Source organism: Mus musculus, chromosome 1 (genome assembly GCF_000001635.26).
Source record: "Mus musculus strain C57BL/6J chromosome 1, GRCm38.p6 C57BL/6J".
NCBI lineage: Eukaryota > Metazoa > Chordata > Mammalia > Rodentia > Muridae > Mus > Mus musculus.
The window spans coordinates 164,497,435-164,515,136 of record NC_000067.6 but is presented as its reverse complement, the minus strand read 5'-3'; the positions used below and the strand labels follow the sequence as shown (position 1 = coordinate 164,515,136).

Sequence of the window (17,702 nt, the reverse complement as noted above, 5' to 3'; positions counted from 1 at the left end):
CGTCAGGGTATACAGGAGAATAACTGTGAGCTTCAAAATTAGATTAATCTGAGTTAAAACCCAAGCTCTAGCTTGCCATATATAACCTTAAGCAAGTTATTTGATTTCTCCACACTCCATTTCTTGTAAAGATAATAATTCCTCCTTAATAGCATTGTGTCAAGAATAAATTAGATAAGTTCAGTAAATGATCCAGAATAGGACCTGACCCTCAACAAGTCACTAAAAAGTATTAATCTCTTCCAGACTTCAATATTCTTGAGGTCATAAAATGTTTTATTTATACCATGGATATCCTATCGTTAACTGATCCCTGAGGTTTTATAGACATTGGACAGGTGTTGAGCTAAATAAATAGGCTCTGTCTTCTTGGAAATATTTATTATTACATAGTAAATATTACATCTGCTAAGAGGTTGGAAGGCAATTGTGGGTGCATGTGTGTGTGTTGGGCAGGGGGTTGGATAGGAGGTGGAAAAATGGGGAGTTCTACCCATGGTGCCAGGCAATAGGGATACAGGATGACCAATGCCACTTAGCCACTCACTGGTCATAAGAGGGTGTCATTGACCTGGAACTAAAGTACAGACAACTGTGAACTATCAGACACAGGTGCTGAGAACCAAACTCCAGTCCTAGGTGAGCTGCAAGAGCTCTTAACTATTCTGTAGTCCCAGTGAGAAGTGTGGGCTTTGACAGAGCATCCTGTGGTGCACCAACAGAAAAGGCTCCATTGTTTATCTCTTCAGAGTTGTCCTCAATCTTCCAGAGTGTTTTTCTCCTTGTTCTTCTCCTTATTCTTCAGAACATCTGTTACCGTTTCTCATTTCTTCCTCAGCTGCTCTCCCACTCTTTGGCCTTGTTTGTTCCCTTTTCCTTTGCCATTTTCCACCATACACCATATGGTTCTTTCTGGTCTGCCTTGAGCTTGGGATTCTAAAGCCCTCTCCAGATCTCACCAGGGCAGCCAGGAATCCCTAGACGACCATCCACCCACCTCCAACTAGCAGTACTGTCTGGGGCTCATGGTACAGCAGCCCTGTTCCCAATGAGATACAAACTCACAGTTGCTTTCAGGGTCTGCTGTCGCCAATTAACTCATGGACTGGAGTGCTATGAGCAGACATTATTCGTCTAAACACAGAAGAATTCTCTGTTTAATTCCAGATTATCAAAAGACTACAGGGCAGATACAGAGAGGCACATAGTTACTTCTTCCAACCTCATGCATGATCAAGAGTGCTGTCATGGTTTGAATATGCTTGGCCCAGAGAGTGGCACTATTTGGAAGTGTGGCCTTGTTGGAGTGAGTGTGGCCTCATTGGCATAGGTGTGTCACTGTGGGCATGGGCTTAAAAAGCTTCATCCTAGCTGCCTGGAAGTCAGTATTCTGCTAGCGGCCTTCAGATGAAGATGTAGAACTCTCAGCTCCTCCTGCATCATGTCCACCTGGATGCTGCCATGCTCCTGACTTGATGATAATGGGCTGAACCTCTGGCCCGTAAGCCAGGCCCAATTAAATGTTGTCCTTTATAAGAGTTTCCTTGGTCATAGTGTCTGTTCACCGCAGTAAAGCTGCGGTTGAAGCATGAACATACGCTTGTACCCAAGTTCTGCGTCTTCATTTTGATAGCACATGTGTTTGACACATTGCTTTCCACATTGGTGAAGCAGAGATCACAGTGCCTGGCACAGAGGTCGTTGAAAACATGTGCTTGTTATCTGTTGAAATCATAACAAGTCAGCCCAACTCTGTGGCTCAAAGACAAGAGTTCTTCTTGTTAGGTCTTGGAGTTCATGGTTTTTCCAGGTCATGAGTCTGAAAGTAGCTGAGATAGGGGGATTTGGGGCTGACATGAGACAGCAGGCAATTGGAGGCCAGAACGAGCATCAATTTCAAACACATCTGCCTTTGATGGGATAAAAGAATGTGTCAATTTATGAGGGAGGGAATTAAAAGAATGAAAAAGAGAAACAAAGATAATGTTGGCACTTACTATGTGCCATACCCAGTATTAAATGCTTAACATCCACTATCAATTTTAATCCCCAGAACAACCCTCTATGAACTTCTTTTCTAAAGAACTTCAGAGTCTACAAACACTAAATTGATTATCCAGGATTAGAGAGCTATTAAAGACAGAAACCAGAATAAAAACAGATGACCAGACCTGAGATCCTTTGAGCCTAATCACTGTGTACCCAACACAGGCTACCCTAGCTGGGAGACAAGCAGCTCAGAAACCTGTGACTTAATCTGCACTTCTAACCCCTTGGTTCTTCTCATTCGAGAGGTGGGATATCTGCATAAGCCAGTGCAAAGGAACCTAAAAATTTAAGAAGCCCGTGAACCCAGAAAGAGAAGCACCAAGATGCTGCTTATGGAGGAAGAAAAGAAAGATAGGAGTTCTATCCATAATGCCAGGCAACAGGGATGCCGGATGACCACTTGGCTACTCATTGGCTCTCCTCACCTGCTTCACACACTGTGCCCATGAAAAACATCTAACCAGAGTCCTTTCCACTAGCACAGTGCCAGATTAGCTAGCTCGAGCACTGCCTTCCATCAGGGATTTCCCCACAGTTTCTCCTCCAAGAGGAGGAAACCATCTCCCTTTGGATTGATAGGTATCTTGGGACTGAGCAGAGGCGGAGGAAAATATTGCCATTTGGATTCATCTTCATAGCCTCTCCCGGACTCAAGTACTGAGGTAGAGTCGAGTTCTAGCCAGGGCCAATCAGGAATCTCCTGGTCTAGCCTCTGCACCCTGACACACTGAGGTTGAGACAAAAGCTCTAACAAGCTTTGGTTTCTCCACGGTTCCTGAGACACAGTTCCTGAGAATGCACGCATCACCTCTTGCAGTGACCTCTCCAGGTTGACATAACCCCTTCTCCTTCATGCCTGCCTTCCTCAGGCACCCGCCCTCTGACAATACCTGTGCATGTCTGGCAGTCTGCCTTCATTGGGTCACTCCTCTGTTCTTTAGTCTGGACTCCACTCACACCCATGCTTTCTACTCTCCAGCTTCGGTGGAGTATTGAAAACACTCCGAGTTCTAAGTCTACAAATTCAGCCATTAGAAAAAGTATTTAAGGAGCGCATGCCCCATGTGCCAGACATTGTTCTAGAACTGGAGAGTAAGCAAAGAGGGGAGTATGAGAGGTCTCTACTTCCCTGAGCTTAGAAGAAGTTTTCACAAAAGGAGTTTACCAAAAAAAGACCTAGGTGGGTAGAGGTAAGACAAGAGGGACTTCCTCAAAATATTATCTACAAGTTCCTGTCACAGCTCACTGAAAACACATCCTGCCACAGTCCATGAAACTAAGACAGTACGCTTGGTACTGAGTGGTGGCTTGCAGGAAGTCACTTAGATTCTCAGCATGGTGACAGCCTTTTGAACTGTACAGCAGGGGAATTAATTTTATCTGTGGCAGGAATGTTGGGTCTGTGCTCAGCCTGGAGTTTCCAACAGGAGGATCAGAGGTAGGAAAGTTGCTACATCCACCCAAGGTATTTCCCTTGCTTTGGCCTCTTCCGTCTTGACAACAGCGATCTTTTTCAAGTTCTGTCCACAGACGGCTTCTGAAAACAGGTGCTGGCCAGTTGGCATCATGTGGGGTAAAACCTAGCCAAGGATTGATGTAGTGTCACTTCCAGTAGAAAATTTGCAGCATAAAAGGTGTTAAATAATCTGTTAAGCTTTTTAATGAATTTTACATTAAGAAAAAGATATTTTAGAAACCAGAATAAAATTTTCACATGAATTGCAAAGTTAAAGACATATGAAGTCTTCTGGCCTCGCAGCTTTAGATTCCTAGCCCTACACACCACACACACACACACCCCACATATACATATACATATACATATACATATACATATACATATACATATACATATACATATACTATACATATACATATACATATACACATGTTGTATGTGTATCAATTAATTAATAAATCCTGTTGGCGTGGTTCACTACCTGCCTCAATGTTTATGTTCCCAAATGAAAGACACACACACAGCCTTTATATTTTAATATGTCTTAAACAGCTCAATAGTCTATAAACAGTTTGAGGGGATATAATTAGCATTTGTAATACAAGCCGCTATACACACATGCATATATGCACACCACATACACACATACACACACATGCATACATACAGCACATAAACACATACACACAGCACAAATATCACACACATGTGCACACACCACATACATATACAAACAGACATATACCGCATATACATACCACACAAACATATCATGCATACATATACACACACATGCACACACTTACACATACAAACCACACACATAGAGACACATATATCACATACACACACATGCACAAACCACACACATACCACATATATACACACACATGCACACACATGCACATACCACACACACACACACACACACACACACCACATCCAGTCCTCAAGGGCTCCCCCTCCGCACTCTGTAATACCCTCCTGTAGGTTGACTGAAAGGCTCTGCAGTGCTCCTGCTCTGTCGTCTCCCAGCAGTTCCCCAAGCAGAGAGAGGAGAGCAGGTGAGCCAGACAATCAGACAGACAGGCAGACAGACAGACATCTGCTTCCCCCAGGTGTTCACTCACTTTCACAATAGTAACCCAACCAGAAGAAGTTCTCCGCGGTTGGCACAGACAATTCTCTCTCCCAGCAGCAGCTTCCAAAGAAGAAAAACTCCAGGGCTGTGTAAAAGACCAACTGGGAAAGGGCACCCAGGACCCAGACCCTCCCCCATTTTCTCTCTGCCATTCTGAGTTTGTTGACGCTTGTGCTCATGACATCAAGATAGCTGCCACAGTGCCAACCACACTCCATTTGCATAATGGCAAATGTGGGAACAGGGCAACAGGGAACATTCCTACCTCCAATTGCTTTCTTCAGAGAAAGAAAGAATCTCCTAACAGCTTCCTCACACCAACAGGTTTCCCCTCAGACCTGACCAGATAGAATTATAGCAAAAACTAGTAGACCTGAGAAATGAAATATACATGGGAGGAGTATCTGGTTCCGGAGCAAGAGGGGGGCCTAGCCTCCCCTGAAGGTTGCAGGCACTCATAACTGAACCAAACAAGGGTTCTAGTTGTATCTCCCATCTCCTCTCACCTACCAGCAGAGATAGCTCTGGGAAGATGGAGTAATTAATTGGGAAAAAGTCACATCAGTTGACATTCCTCTTCTGAGATGGAGGAGCCTCGTTTCTGGTTTTGCCTCTGGTTTTGCTTTTAGTCATCTGACTCACACTTCACCAGGTGAATCCATCAGTTGCTTTCCAACTTGAAGAGCTTTCAGCTTGGAAGGAAGGAGCGAGCCAAGCCCAGGCTGAAGCAGAATCTTTCACGGAACTAGTTTTCGAGCTTCTGCTTAGCATTTGCCATACATCTACATCCCCAGGATCACGGCATGGATGCTCAGAAGCACTGAACAGAAATGCTGGGTCTTATTGGTAGCACTCCTTAGATAAGGTAAAAGCAGACAGGACAGGGACTTCCCAAGCCCAAACGTGTGTGTGTGTGTGTGTGTGTGTGTGTGTGTGTGTGTGTGTGTGTGTGTGTCAGAGGACAACCTCAGGTGTATCCTCAGAAACAACATCTGCCTCCTTTGAGACAGATTCTCTCATTAGCCTGTAGCTCTCCAATTAGAGTAGGCTGGCTGGCCAGTGAGTCCCAGGGATTCCACTGTCTCCTGAGAGCAGGATTACAAAGGTGTTCCACCACACAGCATCCTCACATGGTTTCTGAGCCTGAGGTAATCATGCTTGCAAGCCAACTAACTGAACTGTCTCTTCAGCCCACAAGGAGCCTTTTGACAGAGAAGTCCATCAATGTTGGCAAATAAACAGACTCCTATGACACAGACCAGAGAACGGAGGCTAAGGCTGCTGCTTTGGATAGGAACTGGAGAGTGGCCTTCCTGGCATATAGAAAGTGGGTCTCTTTAATCCTTTAGTTGAATATGATAAGCCAGCTCATTTTAAATAGGTAAACATCGAAGGAAGGGAGAAGAAAAGGGTAAAACAATCATTTGCATGAAATGGTGAAAAAAAAATGATGTTTGACTTCAACAAGTGAACTTAGGTTTAAACTATAGACAGAGCAAAGACCTTTGTGGCTTACTGATGTCCTTCACGGATATTCAGGACTACCCAAACATGTCACTGGCTCCGAGCACTTCCTTTGGAAGTCTCACGCTTCAGTAGATCAAGCATCAAAGATGCAAGTGCTCATCCATTTAAAATAAACTCAGCCGAAGCCCAGTTATATATTTATGCTGACTAATTGACAAAGAAGCATTTCCTAAGTGTTCAGTGTTTATTTCTCCTTGAGGCCTCAGGGCTCGTGGTCTGCCTTTGCATGCTTGCCCTGGCTTGAGTATTACAAGAACTTTCAAAAAGTTCCAAGCCAGGCCCTGTGCCTATCGTGTCAAATGAGTAAAATCAGAAGCTAGGAAGCGTTCGAGACTGAGAAACCTTTAAGGGAGAGGTGGTTGATGAGCCCAAGAAGGGTGGCATCGGTCACCTCCTTCAGAGTCTACCTAGGAGGGCTGATTCATACAGATAATGCTTTGTGAATTACCCCCAATCTTTTCATGCTATTAGATTTTTCTGAACAGCTCAGAATATAAACATCTAAATTCATCTTATTAATTAAAAAACTTTCCTGCTAGGGAATTAGCATCCAGAATACACAAAGAACTCACAAAACATTCCTTGGCATACACTCAAACGCCTGGACATCCTACTCCACACGTACCTGCTCAGCCATGTTCCTTGCTGTTCTGTTCACAGGAGTTACCAACCGGAAACGACACAAAAGTCCTTTGACTGATGAATGGATAATGAAATGAACCGCAGGTCACATAAGCACCATGGAATTCTATTCAACTGAAAAAAAAAAAAAAGAAGAAGAATGGAATTGTGAAATTTGCATGTAAATAAGTGGAACTCCAAAATATTGTGCTGAGGGAGGGAACCCAGACCCAGAGAAGCAAACACTCCATATCCTCTCATATTTGTGGACCCAAATCTTCACATGTGCATTTTCTGGAGTGACCACAGAAGCCAGAAAATAAAAAAGGATTGTGAGGAGAGTGCTCTGGGAAGGGGAACAGCAGGACACAGGACACAGGAAATAAGAAGGGGGAAATGGGGAAAAACAGATAAGGGGGCTGTGACTGTAAAGAGAAGATGGGGGCAGTAATAAAAGGGAGCGGAGGGACAAAGGACCAACACTATCTTCATAAAAGCCATAGGAAATATTTTATAGTAAATGTGTGTATGTATGCATGGAGTTTACATAGAGTAAGACTACTTGGGGTGACGATACAGTTGGACAACTTAGGGAGACAATACTCCTGCAAGAGCCATGGACTATTTTACAAAAACACCAGAGACAGGAATGGGAAACCTCCTATCTAGAGATGTTCAAGAGAGTCCCCAAACAGTAGAAACTGTTACCATTGCCCTTGGTTGTCCACCAGAACTTGAAGGTAAGACCCTCTTGCTGAAGACACCACACACTTCAGACACAGGACTCAGAGGAATCAAGGTGGAAAGATCTGAATTTGCTATGCATGCCATCAAGGGAGAAATGTCAATCAGTAGTCCTACCCTGTGGCAAAGCCTATGAACCACAACAATGACCAGCCAAGGTGAGATATGCCCAGTGGTGAATTGGTGGCACTTATATCTTTGGGGTAACCAGTAGTCGTCTAATTGGACTTACATCCCTCTCAAAAGGAGGAGATTCGCGCCTGGTACTAGAAACCTTGCCAACTACCTATGGCTGGGGACATAATAGACCCTAGAGAAGAACCTACTACTGCCACTTTATTGAACCAGTATACTTCCTAACCACCTGTCCATAAGACAGTAGTGGGTTGTCCCTTTGTTTGTTATCCCAGTTTGCCTGCCAGAAATCCTAGTCTTTCCATTCTACACCTGTTATACATAGGACTGATAAATAGATTCTTCATTAACCTCTCACCTGTCATCTGAACCCTGTGAAACTTACTCAATCCCTGAATGCCTCATACAGTCAAGTTCATTATTAAGTGAAGTGCTATATGGAAAATCTAGTGCTTAATAAATGCTACCGAGATGACTAATAGTGTTGCGTCATTATGCATTGTGAACTCCTGGAAGGGAAGGATTTGAACTGGTTTATTCCTGTGTCCTAGGAACTTAATTCAACACTTGTTATGGTGAAACAATCATTAAAAAAAAAAAAAATGTGTTGAATTGAGTCACATTTACCTAGCACTCATAGCCTGCACCATTCAAATGCTTTTTTGTCATCCAGTTGCTTGCTCTGACTTTGTAGGACCCTTAACTTCAACTGACCCTTGTTCAACGAATATGCTTGATATCTTAGTCACCTTGGTATGCCCCCTACCCTCTGCCTTTTCATAGTAGGTGTTCAGGAGCTCTTCACAGTCTTAAACTAACTTCATTTCTGAATTTTGATAACAAGGAAATCACATGGAATGTGTGAAAGAGCAGATAGCATACATAATTTATACCCCAGCAACACTATCATTTATAGTGGGAGGAGATGTCTAAATTATCAGGGCATCAAGACTGGGGCTGACAGACAGGAATGGGAAGAAAGGGGCTGCCTGGAGACTGGCCTGTGTTGTAAACTACGTGATCCTCGTTGGAAAGATCTGGTTTCCTTGTTTCTCAAGCACCTGGTGCAGTGTCTGACACACACTGTGCACAATGCCTGTTGTAGAAAACCACGAACTATGTCATGTTCGAGCCCACAACCCCGATATCAGAGGTGTTCTTATCAGCATCCCCTGTACCCAAGTACAATGCTCCTGCCCCACGCTCTTTCCACTGCTACCAGATATTCCGGATCTCTGATCAAGTCTTCACTCAAGCCCAACTTGGCTTGATTAGTCATGCTCTGAGATTGTGCTTATGCAAAATGACTCCAAGCCACTAACACACATTCAAATCTCTCCTTGCTGTCCATAAAATATCAACAGTGAATCCTACATTCTGTCAGAGAGGAGAAAGTTCTTCTTATAAACTTCTTATAAACTTGATTGTACTCTTCTTGAATCAGATCAGTCTTTAGAAATAAGGACCTCTCTAATAAGGACCTTTGAAGACTTGGAGCATCTTTAGGAGACAGTCTAGCCAGCACCACTAGTCAGATATGCCTGCCTTTTTTCTCTTTTCATATGTGAGAGAGAAAGAGTTTGCCAACTCAGCTTCTTCAATCAATGTTCACTTGGCAAGCGGAAGCCCTGTTGGATACTCTACCAAGCAAATAATATAAGACTAGCAGCTTTAAAAATAAGATTTAAAAAATTTGTGTATAATGGGAAGTCTTGAGCTAGAACCTCAAGTCTTGAATCAAAGCGGGATATGTCATTTGACATAGAAATATCACAAATCAACTCTACGTTGCAGTCCTTTCCGCAGCTCCAAGACCTGCTCTGGGTCGGGTCAAGTCTTACATCAAAAACCTGATGATGAAAGGGAATGCCCTTGCCTTGGACCTCTCTATCAGAAGTCTCCTCGTGTCTCTTTAGCCAGTGCTCACATAAACTGCCTGTGAGGGAGTAACCATTAAGCCTAGGGAAGCCACCTTTGTTGGCCTGGACCAATGAGGTTGTACCTGTAACCATATAGAAGGTCGAGCTTTTTAAATGGCTTGCATCTTCAGAGGAGGGCAACTAAATTCAGATCTTAGTAACAAAGAAGAAAAGGGTGGTGGAAGACAGCTTCCTGGTAGGTAGCCAACAGCGTCTACACTAGATAGGGTTGCCTAGGTTACCTCTAAGTAGGAAGTGAGTATTGGAGTGATGTCAGTCTTGGGAACATCAAGTATAACACGATGATCCTGCTGGACTCAGAGCTACCACCTGGTTGAAGAGCTAAAGCCCTCCAGAAAGCAATAGCTCAGGAGGGCTTTCCAGCCATTCTGTGGCAGGATAGAACTCTCCAGAGAACCAAAGAGGAAATTCTTGTGCAATGGCAGATCATGAGGTCTGCACACATCTGTGGCCCCTCTACAAGTTCCAATGGTTACAGGAGAGACTCCCCAGGAAGAATGTGCTGCTACTGCTCATGGGAGACCCCAGTGTGGGTTCTGTAAAGATTCTTTTGGAAAGACTTGAAAACTTCTAACTCCTTGTGGGGAAAAAGAATACAGACATATGTATGGGCACTGTCGGATCCGGATCCTGAAAACGAGTGTGTCAGTTTCCTTCTCAAAGATTTATATTAAGGATAAAATATGAGGATCAGGTTGTCACTTTTCTGAGGACTTGTCAGTCCTTCTCTGAGCCTTCTCTGAGTCCTTCTCTGGTCTCCTTCCTGTTTACACTCTCAGGAGAACTCACAGAAGCACAGGTATTGAATGCCTGGCTCTCTACCACTTACTTCCTCTCTCTCTTTCTCTCTCTCTCTCTCACCCTCCCTCTCTTCCTTCCTTCCTTCCTTTCTTTCTTTTTTCTTTCTTTCTTTCCTCCTTTCTTTCTTTCTTTCTTTCTTTCTTTCTTTCTTTCTTTCTTTCTTTCTTTCTTTCTTTCTTTCTTTCTTTTGGAAACAGGAACTCAAATGTTACCTTGAATTCCTGATTCTCTTTCCTCTACCTCCAGAATGCTGGGATAACAGCCATTCATTCCAGAAGAGCTACCAGGGAGAATCTCCCTCCAATACATATGTGTGATGTGCCTCAGAATGTGACTGTGTCTGCAGACATAATCCTTAAAGAGACAATTAAGTTAAAAGGGAATTTCCTGCACAGGGGATAGAGTCTCCACAAAAAAACCAACAGGGTCAACTAACCTGGACCCTTGGGGATCCCAGAGATTGAACCACCAACCAAAGAACATACAAGGGCTGTTCTAGGCCACCCATATATATGCAGCAGATGTGCAGCTTGGTCTTTGTGTAGGTCCCCAACAACTGAAGTCAGGGTTTGCCCCCCTCCCCCAACTCTGTTGCCTGCCTGTGGATCCCATTCTCCTAACTGGGCTGCCTTGCCTCTCAATGGGAGAGGATAAGATGTGCCTGCAGAGACTTGAGATGTCAGGATGCATTGGTACCCAGGGAGAATCTTAACTTTTTCAGAGATGAAAGGGAGGAAAGGATGACGGAGGGGCCGTGGGAGGGGACACTGGGAGAAGATGTAAAGTGAATAAACAAATTAATTAATGGGGAAAATGGGTTTCCTGGAGTATAGCCTAACTCATTTTGACAGACATCCTTATAAAAAGAGAAAATTGGGGAGAGGGAAAAAAAGGCACTAGGGGTGCACATGCACAGAGGACTGTAGGTAACCAGCTTCAAGCCAAGCAAAGATGCCACAGGAAAAATCAAGTTCAAAAACAACCTTGACCTCAGACTTTTGACATCTAGTGCAATGTTTAAGTCACCTTGTCCGTGGGGTTTTGTTATGGTAGCCTTAGCAAATGAATACAGGGAGCTTACTCTGATTTTCCCCTCCCCCTCCCTCTGTGGGAAGTCCCCACACTGCCTTCCGCAGCTGCAGGGCCCTCCACCCAGAAGACAAATGCAAACCTACTTGGATTCTTCCGCAATGAACAGAGTACTATTTAGTTGGGAAATCCCGTCCTCCTCTGACTCCTCTCTCCAGGGATGACTAAGGATCAGGCTCTAGGGTCAGACCCGGAAGCGCTTTCCTCTGGAAAAGAATCGATGCTGTGATCCTGCAGAATGCACAGAAACCTCACCTGAGAAAAACCACAAGGATCTTTTCAGCCTGCCTGGTTCGGTGAGCTCTCTACTTTGCTGTGCTGCCTGAGAGCATGAGGCTCTGTAGTTAGCAGAAACTGGCTGAAAGCAGAGGCAACAGGTTGTAAACTGTTGGGAGGAGAATTTCAGATGTGCAACCTTGCCAAACTGGATTACATGTTCTCTAGCAGGTATCCTACCCTGTAAACCAGAGCATAGGCTGTGTGTGCTCATTGTCCTCAGAAGAGAAGTGAAAATACTCCAAAAAAAAAGAGCTTGGGGTTAAGATGAGAGACAAGACCACCCTGTGTTTAACGATGAAGACATGACTAAGGTTTAAATTCCCACTCCATTGCTTACTAACTACATGTGACCCAAACACATTGTTCAACTCTCTTAAACCACCATCCACTCACTTCTAAAGCAAGATCTCATAAAACAGTTGGATGGAATTAAGATAAGGCAGTAAACTTATTGCATATAAAGAGGTCTTAGAGTAACAGCAACAATATCAGCACTAACTAATGAAACAGAGGACCAAGCAGAAGAACGCAGTGCCCTTCATAAGCCCTGACACAGGGCTCAACTCTGCACTTCTTGGCTGGTTATTTAAGTGGAAATGGAGAATATAGAGATGAAGGTGGAAAGCTGGGGGACCAGATTGTGGGGTCCTTTGGGGATGGAGGAGCATGGAGTGAGCCAAGGTTAGATGGGACCTTAAGACTGAGGTTGAGACAGTTAACGTTTTCCCCAGTAGAAATAGTCAAGTTACCTCATGTCAGAAGCAATCGTCCCCAAGAGCTATTCCACTGAGAAACAACAGGCCCTCTTCAGTTATATCCCAGGGCAACAGCCGAGAGCATGCAACTCTGCCGTCGTGGGAGAGTCCGCTATTTTAAGAAGTAGATTAAAATGTAGAAACCTCTCTAAATTAGGTCAACAACCGGGCCTCATGTCACAGTGCCTGTCCAGCCAAAAAGACAGTCCAAAAAGCAAGCAAGGGATGCTGGCTGCTTCTCAGATGGCAAGCTGGGCATAACTGGGACATTCCACTTTTACTACTGGAGAAAGGAGGATTCTAGGAAACCGAGAGAGGAGTGAAATGTCTTAACATTTTTCCTCCATCTCTCCATCAACAGAATAAACATTCGCACAGACTCTGGCATCTGTAAACATGAATAGCCACCCATGAAAGAACGATGAAATCATTTGCTAGGTAAAAAAATTCAAATTTGACCCTCATTGAATCTATATAAAATTATTTTCTAGGTAGATTATGGAATTGATGCTTACTTTAAAAAAAATAAGAAAAAAAAAAGAGGAAAAGGAGAAGGGAAAGGGTGAAAGAACAAAAGCTCGGGCTGGAGAGGGACTCAGTGGTCAACACTGTCTACTCCTCCATAGAACTCAATGATCAGCACTGTCTGCTTTTCCGTAGAACCCAGGGTCAAATCTCAGCACCCATATCACAGAGCACAACTGCCTGCACCTCTAGCTTCAGGAGATCTGGGGCCTCTTCTGGCCTCCAAGGGCACCAGGCATTTACACAGTCCATATACATACATGCAGGCACTCAGCTATACACATAAAACAAAAACAAGTAAATCTTTGTTGTTGTTATTGTTGTTGTTGTTGTTGTCAAACATATAAATTAAGCCAGGCAGGGATGACACATACCTTTAATCCCAGCACTTGGAGGCAAAGACAGGTGGATCTTTGAGTTTGAGGCCAGCCAGGGCAACAAAGAAAAACCCTGTCTCAAATAAAACAAAACACAACAACAAAAAAGAATATAAACTAGAAGACTATAGACATGTGCCCTTGAGACAGTATGAAATCTTATATATTCTACAGCACACCCACCTTTCAGCTTAAATGTGTGTGGGCTTGAAACCGTTTTACCCAAGCAAATAGCCAATCCAAGCCTGCGTCATAGGATGACTTGCGGCTTCTACATTGTTTTCTGGAATGTTCCCTGTTGGACTCCTGAGCTGCCCTGTGAGAATTCTAACTATCCCCAGGCTGTTGTACTACATGGACCACACAATACTTGGTGGAAAGTCCCTTCTGAGGGAGCTTTCCAGATGCCTCCATCCTCAAGGCCTGAGACACAAATGACTCTATCTTGGATTCTTCAAAGGGACCAAGCCATAAACTGATTGCTGCACAATAATGTACAAAAATTATCAGCTAAGTTATACTCAAACCCCTAACCTACAAAAATAAGAGTGTATAATAAAATAGTTATTTTCTTATGAAATTTCGTTAAATCTTGAGGTTACTTGGTATGAGAAATGGGTAACTTGACCAATAGAGAAGGGCTTTGACGCACAGAAGCTTGGCAGGAATCCCAAGACAGGATCACAGAAATCAATTTGAATTTGTAAACTTCTCTGTCAGGTAGCATCACAAACAATATTTAAAAAGCAGTGGAAAACTGGAAAGATGTTCTTATAAAAAACATGTAAAAAAAAAAAAAGAGAGAGAGAGAAGGGGACAATGGGAAATGCTGAGAACAAAGAAGCAGTTCTCAGAACAAACTGCAAAAAGTTAAAAAAGAGAAAAGATATCTCCCACTATTCGTGGCATAATAGGTGCAAATTAGATAATGAGACAGCTTTTTTTTTTTTTTTTTTTTTTTTGCCATAGAATTTGCAAGGAGTCTGAAAACCAGTAACACTTATGCCTTCAAGCAGACAGTGGAGGCAGGAGCTTTCCTCGAGCCTGTAAGGATGTGCACTGGTAACTCTTGAGGAGGTCAATTTGATGATATAAATGAAATTGTCCTGGTTCCAGTGATCACAGTCCTAGAAGACAGTGAAAAGTGGCAAAAAGAGTCTACAGTGAAATTGTTGGTGAACTTTGCATCATGGAACACCTGAAGCCAACTACAACCATGTTTTTCAAAATATTCAAAGCCAGGGAGATATATTTTTGATAGAATTGAAGTGAAAAGAAAAGTAGTTAAAAGTATAAGAGAAAACTGAGCAAGGTGGTACACACCTGTAACTCCAGTATTCAGGAAGGTGAGGCAGTAGGATTGAGAGTCCTAGACCAGCCTGAACTCCATGACCAGCTAGTTCAAGGTCAACTAGTTGACCTATACAATGACCCTGTATCAGGAAGAAAAGAAGGAAGGAAGGAAGGAAGGAAAGAAGGAAGGAAGGAAGGAAAGGGAGAGAGGGAAGGAAGTAAGGAGGGAGAGAAAGAAGAAAGAAAAGAAGGAAAGAAGGAAATAAGGAAGGAAGGAAGGAAGGAAGGAAGGAGAGAGAGAGAGAAAGAAAGAAAGAAAGGAAGGAAGGAAGGAAGGAAGGAAGAAAGAAAGAAAGAAAGAAAGAAAGAAAGAAAGAAAGAAAGAAAGAAAGAAAGAAAGAAGAAAAGGAAGGAAGAAAAAGAAAGGAAGGAAGGAAGGGGTGAGACAGTGGACCATGCCAGGGAACTTGGTAAGATTGAGCAGGTCTGAGACCCCAGCATACAGGCATCCACCTGAGATGGTAGGCATCTCCCTGCTCTTTACTAGATTCCTGTCCCAGAACACGTGACCACACTCCCCATATTGGTCAAGTAGCCCAGAACAGAGTTTTCCCTGCTAATGAGGTATCTAGAGGTTCTGAGGGTTTAGCCAATAAGCTTCCCTTCCTGGATATTCTTTCCTGAAAAAGGTATTTAATCTCTAGTCCACCCTGAGAAGGTGATATGCACCCATTTTTCACAATGAACAATTAATAAAGAGTTTAGAAACAAGGACTGTCTCTTTCTTTTATTTTCTTTTATTTTCTTTTTTTTTTTTTAGATATTTTCTTCATTTACATTTCAAATGCTATCCCAAAAGTCCCCTATACCCTCCCCCCGCCCTGCTCTCCTACCCACCCACTCCCACTTCTTGGCCCTGGCGTTCCCCTGTACTGGGGCATATAAATTTTACAAGACCAAGGGGCCTCTCTTTCCAGTGATGGCCGACTAGGCCATATTCTGCTACATATGCAGCTAGAGACATGAGCTCTGGGGATACTGGTTAGTTCATATTGTTGTTCCACCTATAGGGTTGCAGAGCCCTTTAGCTCCTTGGACTGTCTCTTTCATATAGAACTATTGCTGGGGTGTGGAAACCACCCCTGGAGGGATAACAGGGAAGGAAGGGAGGGAGGGAGGGAGGGAGGGAGGGAGGAAAATAAAGTACATAAAGAATTGCCACATGGCTGGGGAGATGGCACTGCACTTGATAGTACCTGCTGCTCTTCCAGAAGGCCAGTTCCATCCCCAGTATCTACATGAGGTGCCTCACAACTGCCTGTAACTCCAGCTCCAAGAGATCTGATGCCCTTTTCCATCCTCCATGGGCACACATACACATAGCATACACACCTAGACACAGAGATACACACACAAATAAAAACAGTTCTTAAAAAAAAAAAAGAAAGGTTGATCATGCTGGTGCACACCTTTAATTCTAGCACTCAGGAGGCAAAGGGAGGCAGATCTCTAATTTCAAAGCCAGACCAGTTTACAAAGTTCCAGGACAAGCAGGGCTAAACAGAGAAACCCTTTATAATAATAATAATAATAATAATAATAATAATAATAATAATACAGCCACAATGTTCTTTTCACAGATGGACAAATAGTTTTTAAAAGTAAATGGAGGAGGTGGAGAAATGGCACAGTGGTTAAAGGTACTTGTTGCTCGTTCCCAACACCCACATGGTAGCTCTCAACCTTCTGAAACTCCTGTTCCAGGGATCTGATTCTCTTCTGTGGGCTGAATGGCACATGCATACACACAGGCAAAAAGTACATAAAAACAAGTGAATACATAAATAAATAAATTCCACAATTTAAACAGTAGTCTGTGAATCAAGGGCCTAAGGAAATATTATGTTCTTTTCTCTGTCAAATGTTTCTTATTTTCCAGTGTGGAATTATAGTAATCCTATAATCAGGAAAAAAATCAATTTTCTTTTAAGTAGACAATTTAAAAATAATAAAGGTCTAAAACAGTATTCCTGACAAAGACATACTCAAATGGTACCCCTGAAAAACAAAACAAAACAAAACAAAACAAATAGTATCTATAACAAACACACACACACTTTCAGTGCCCCTGTGTTAACATAAAATCACAATGGACAACCCTTAGTCTAAATACGGATTATATATCTCTTAGGCAATCTTTTCCAAATGTTCCAGTTGTCTTTGTAACTATAGGAATAAACAGCCCTTTCCCTAGTCCCCACTGAACACAACTAAAGCCTAGGAATACTCTAAAAAGAAGCCATGGGTTGAGTAAGGACCCCAGAGTCTCAATCCATTGTGGTACGAGCAATATCTAAACCCCATCGGAATCTCATCAGCTCAGAAATCCAAATCTCCCTACTATATCTTTCAAAGAGGTATGGGAATATCTCTGGGCATGGCTCACCAGCCTTGAGTAAAATCTCCTTCTATCCAGGACTCATAGAGCTAGAAACCAGCTACAGAATATTTAAAGGGAGATGTAGGAGAGCCGTCAGTCCCAAGCAGTTCTGAACTTCTGCTGGGCAAATTTCACGTGAATAGATTTTTTTTTTCAGCAAGGTTCCAGGATTTGACATAAGCACACCAGAATCAATTTTATGTCTATTTACCAGCAGTAAAAAATGGATGTTGAGATTCAAAAATTGACCTGTCCAGCAGGTCCAGTTATTCGAGGGTCTCGAGGGGACCTTCTCCTAAGAACCAAATTGGGGGGGTAGAGAGAGACGAGGGCCTTGTGCGAATAACAACACGGAAACGTTCTGAGTTGCATCAAGGCCCCAATGTATTATTAGCCAGGCCCAGGGTTTAAATGCACAAGCAAAAGGGGAAGTGCCTTTCAGCAGGAAGGATGGGGCAATAGAATTGCATAAGCAAAAAGGGAAATACAGGTACTTATCAGCGGGAGGGGTGGGGCAATAGAATTGC

The 17,702-nt window shown here is 43.2% G+C and overlaps 1 long non-coding RNA gene across 1 annotated transcript; it reads right to left on the bottom strand.

The window, feature by feature from the left end:
* Window positions 1–254: 254 nt before the first annotated feature.
* Gm26685 (predicted gene, 26685) lies at window positions 255–11,830 on the bottom strand. The gene is made up of 3 exons (NR_151593.1): window positions 11,593–11,830; window positions 6,802–6,932; window positions 255–1,910 (listed from the first exon to the last, which is right to left on the bottom strand). It is a non-coding gene; the product is annotated as a predicted gene, 26685 (long non-coding RNA).
* Window positions 11,831–17,702: the final 5,872 nt, after the last annotated feature.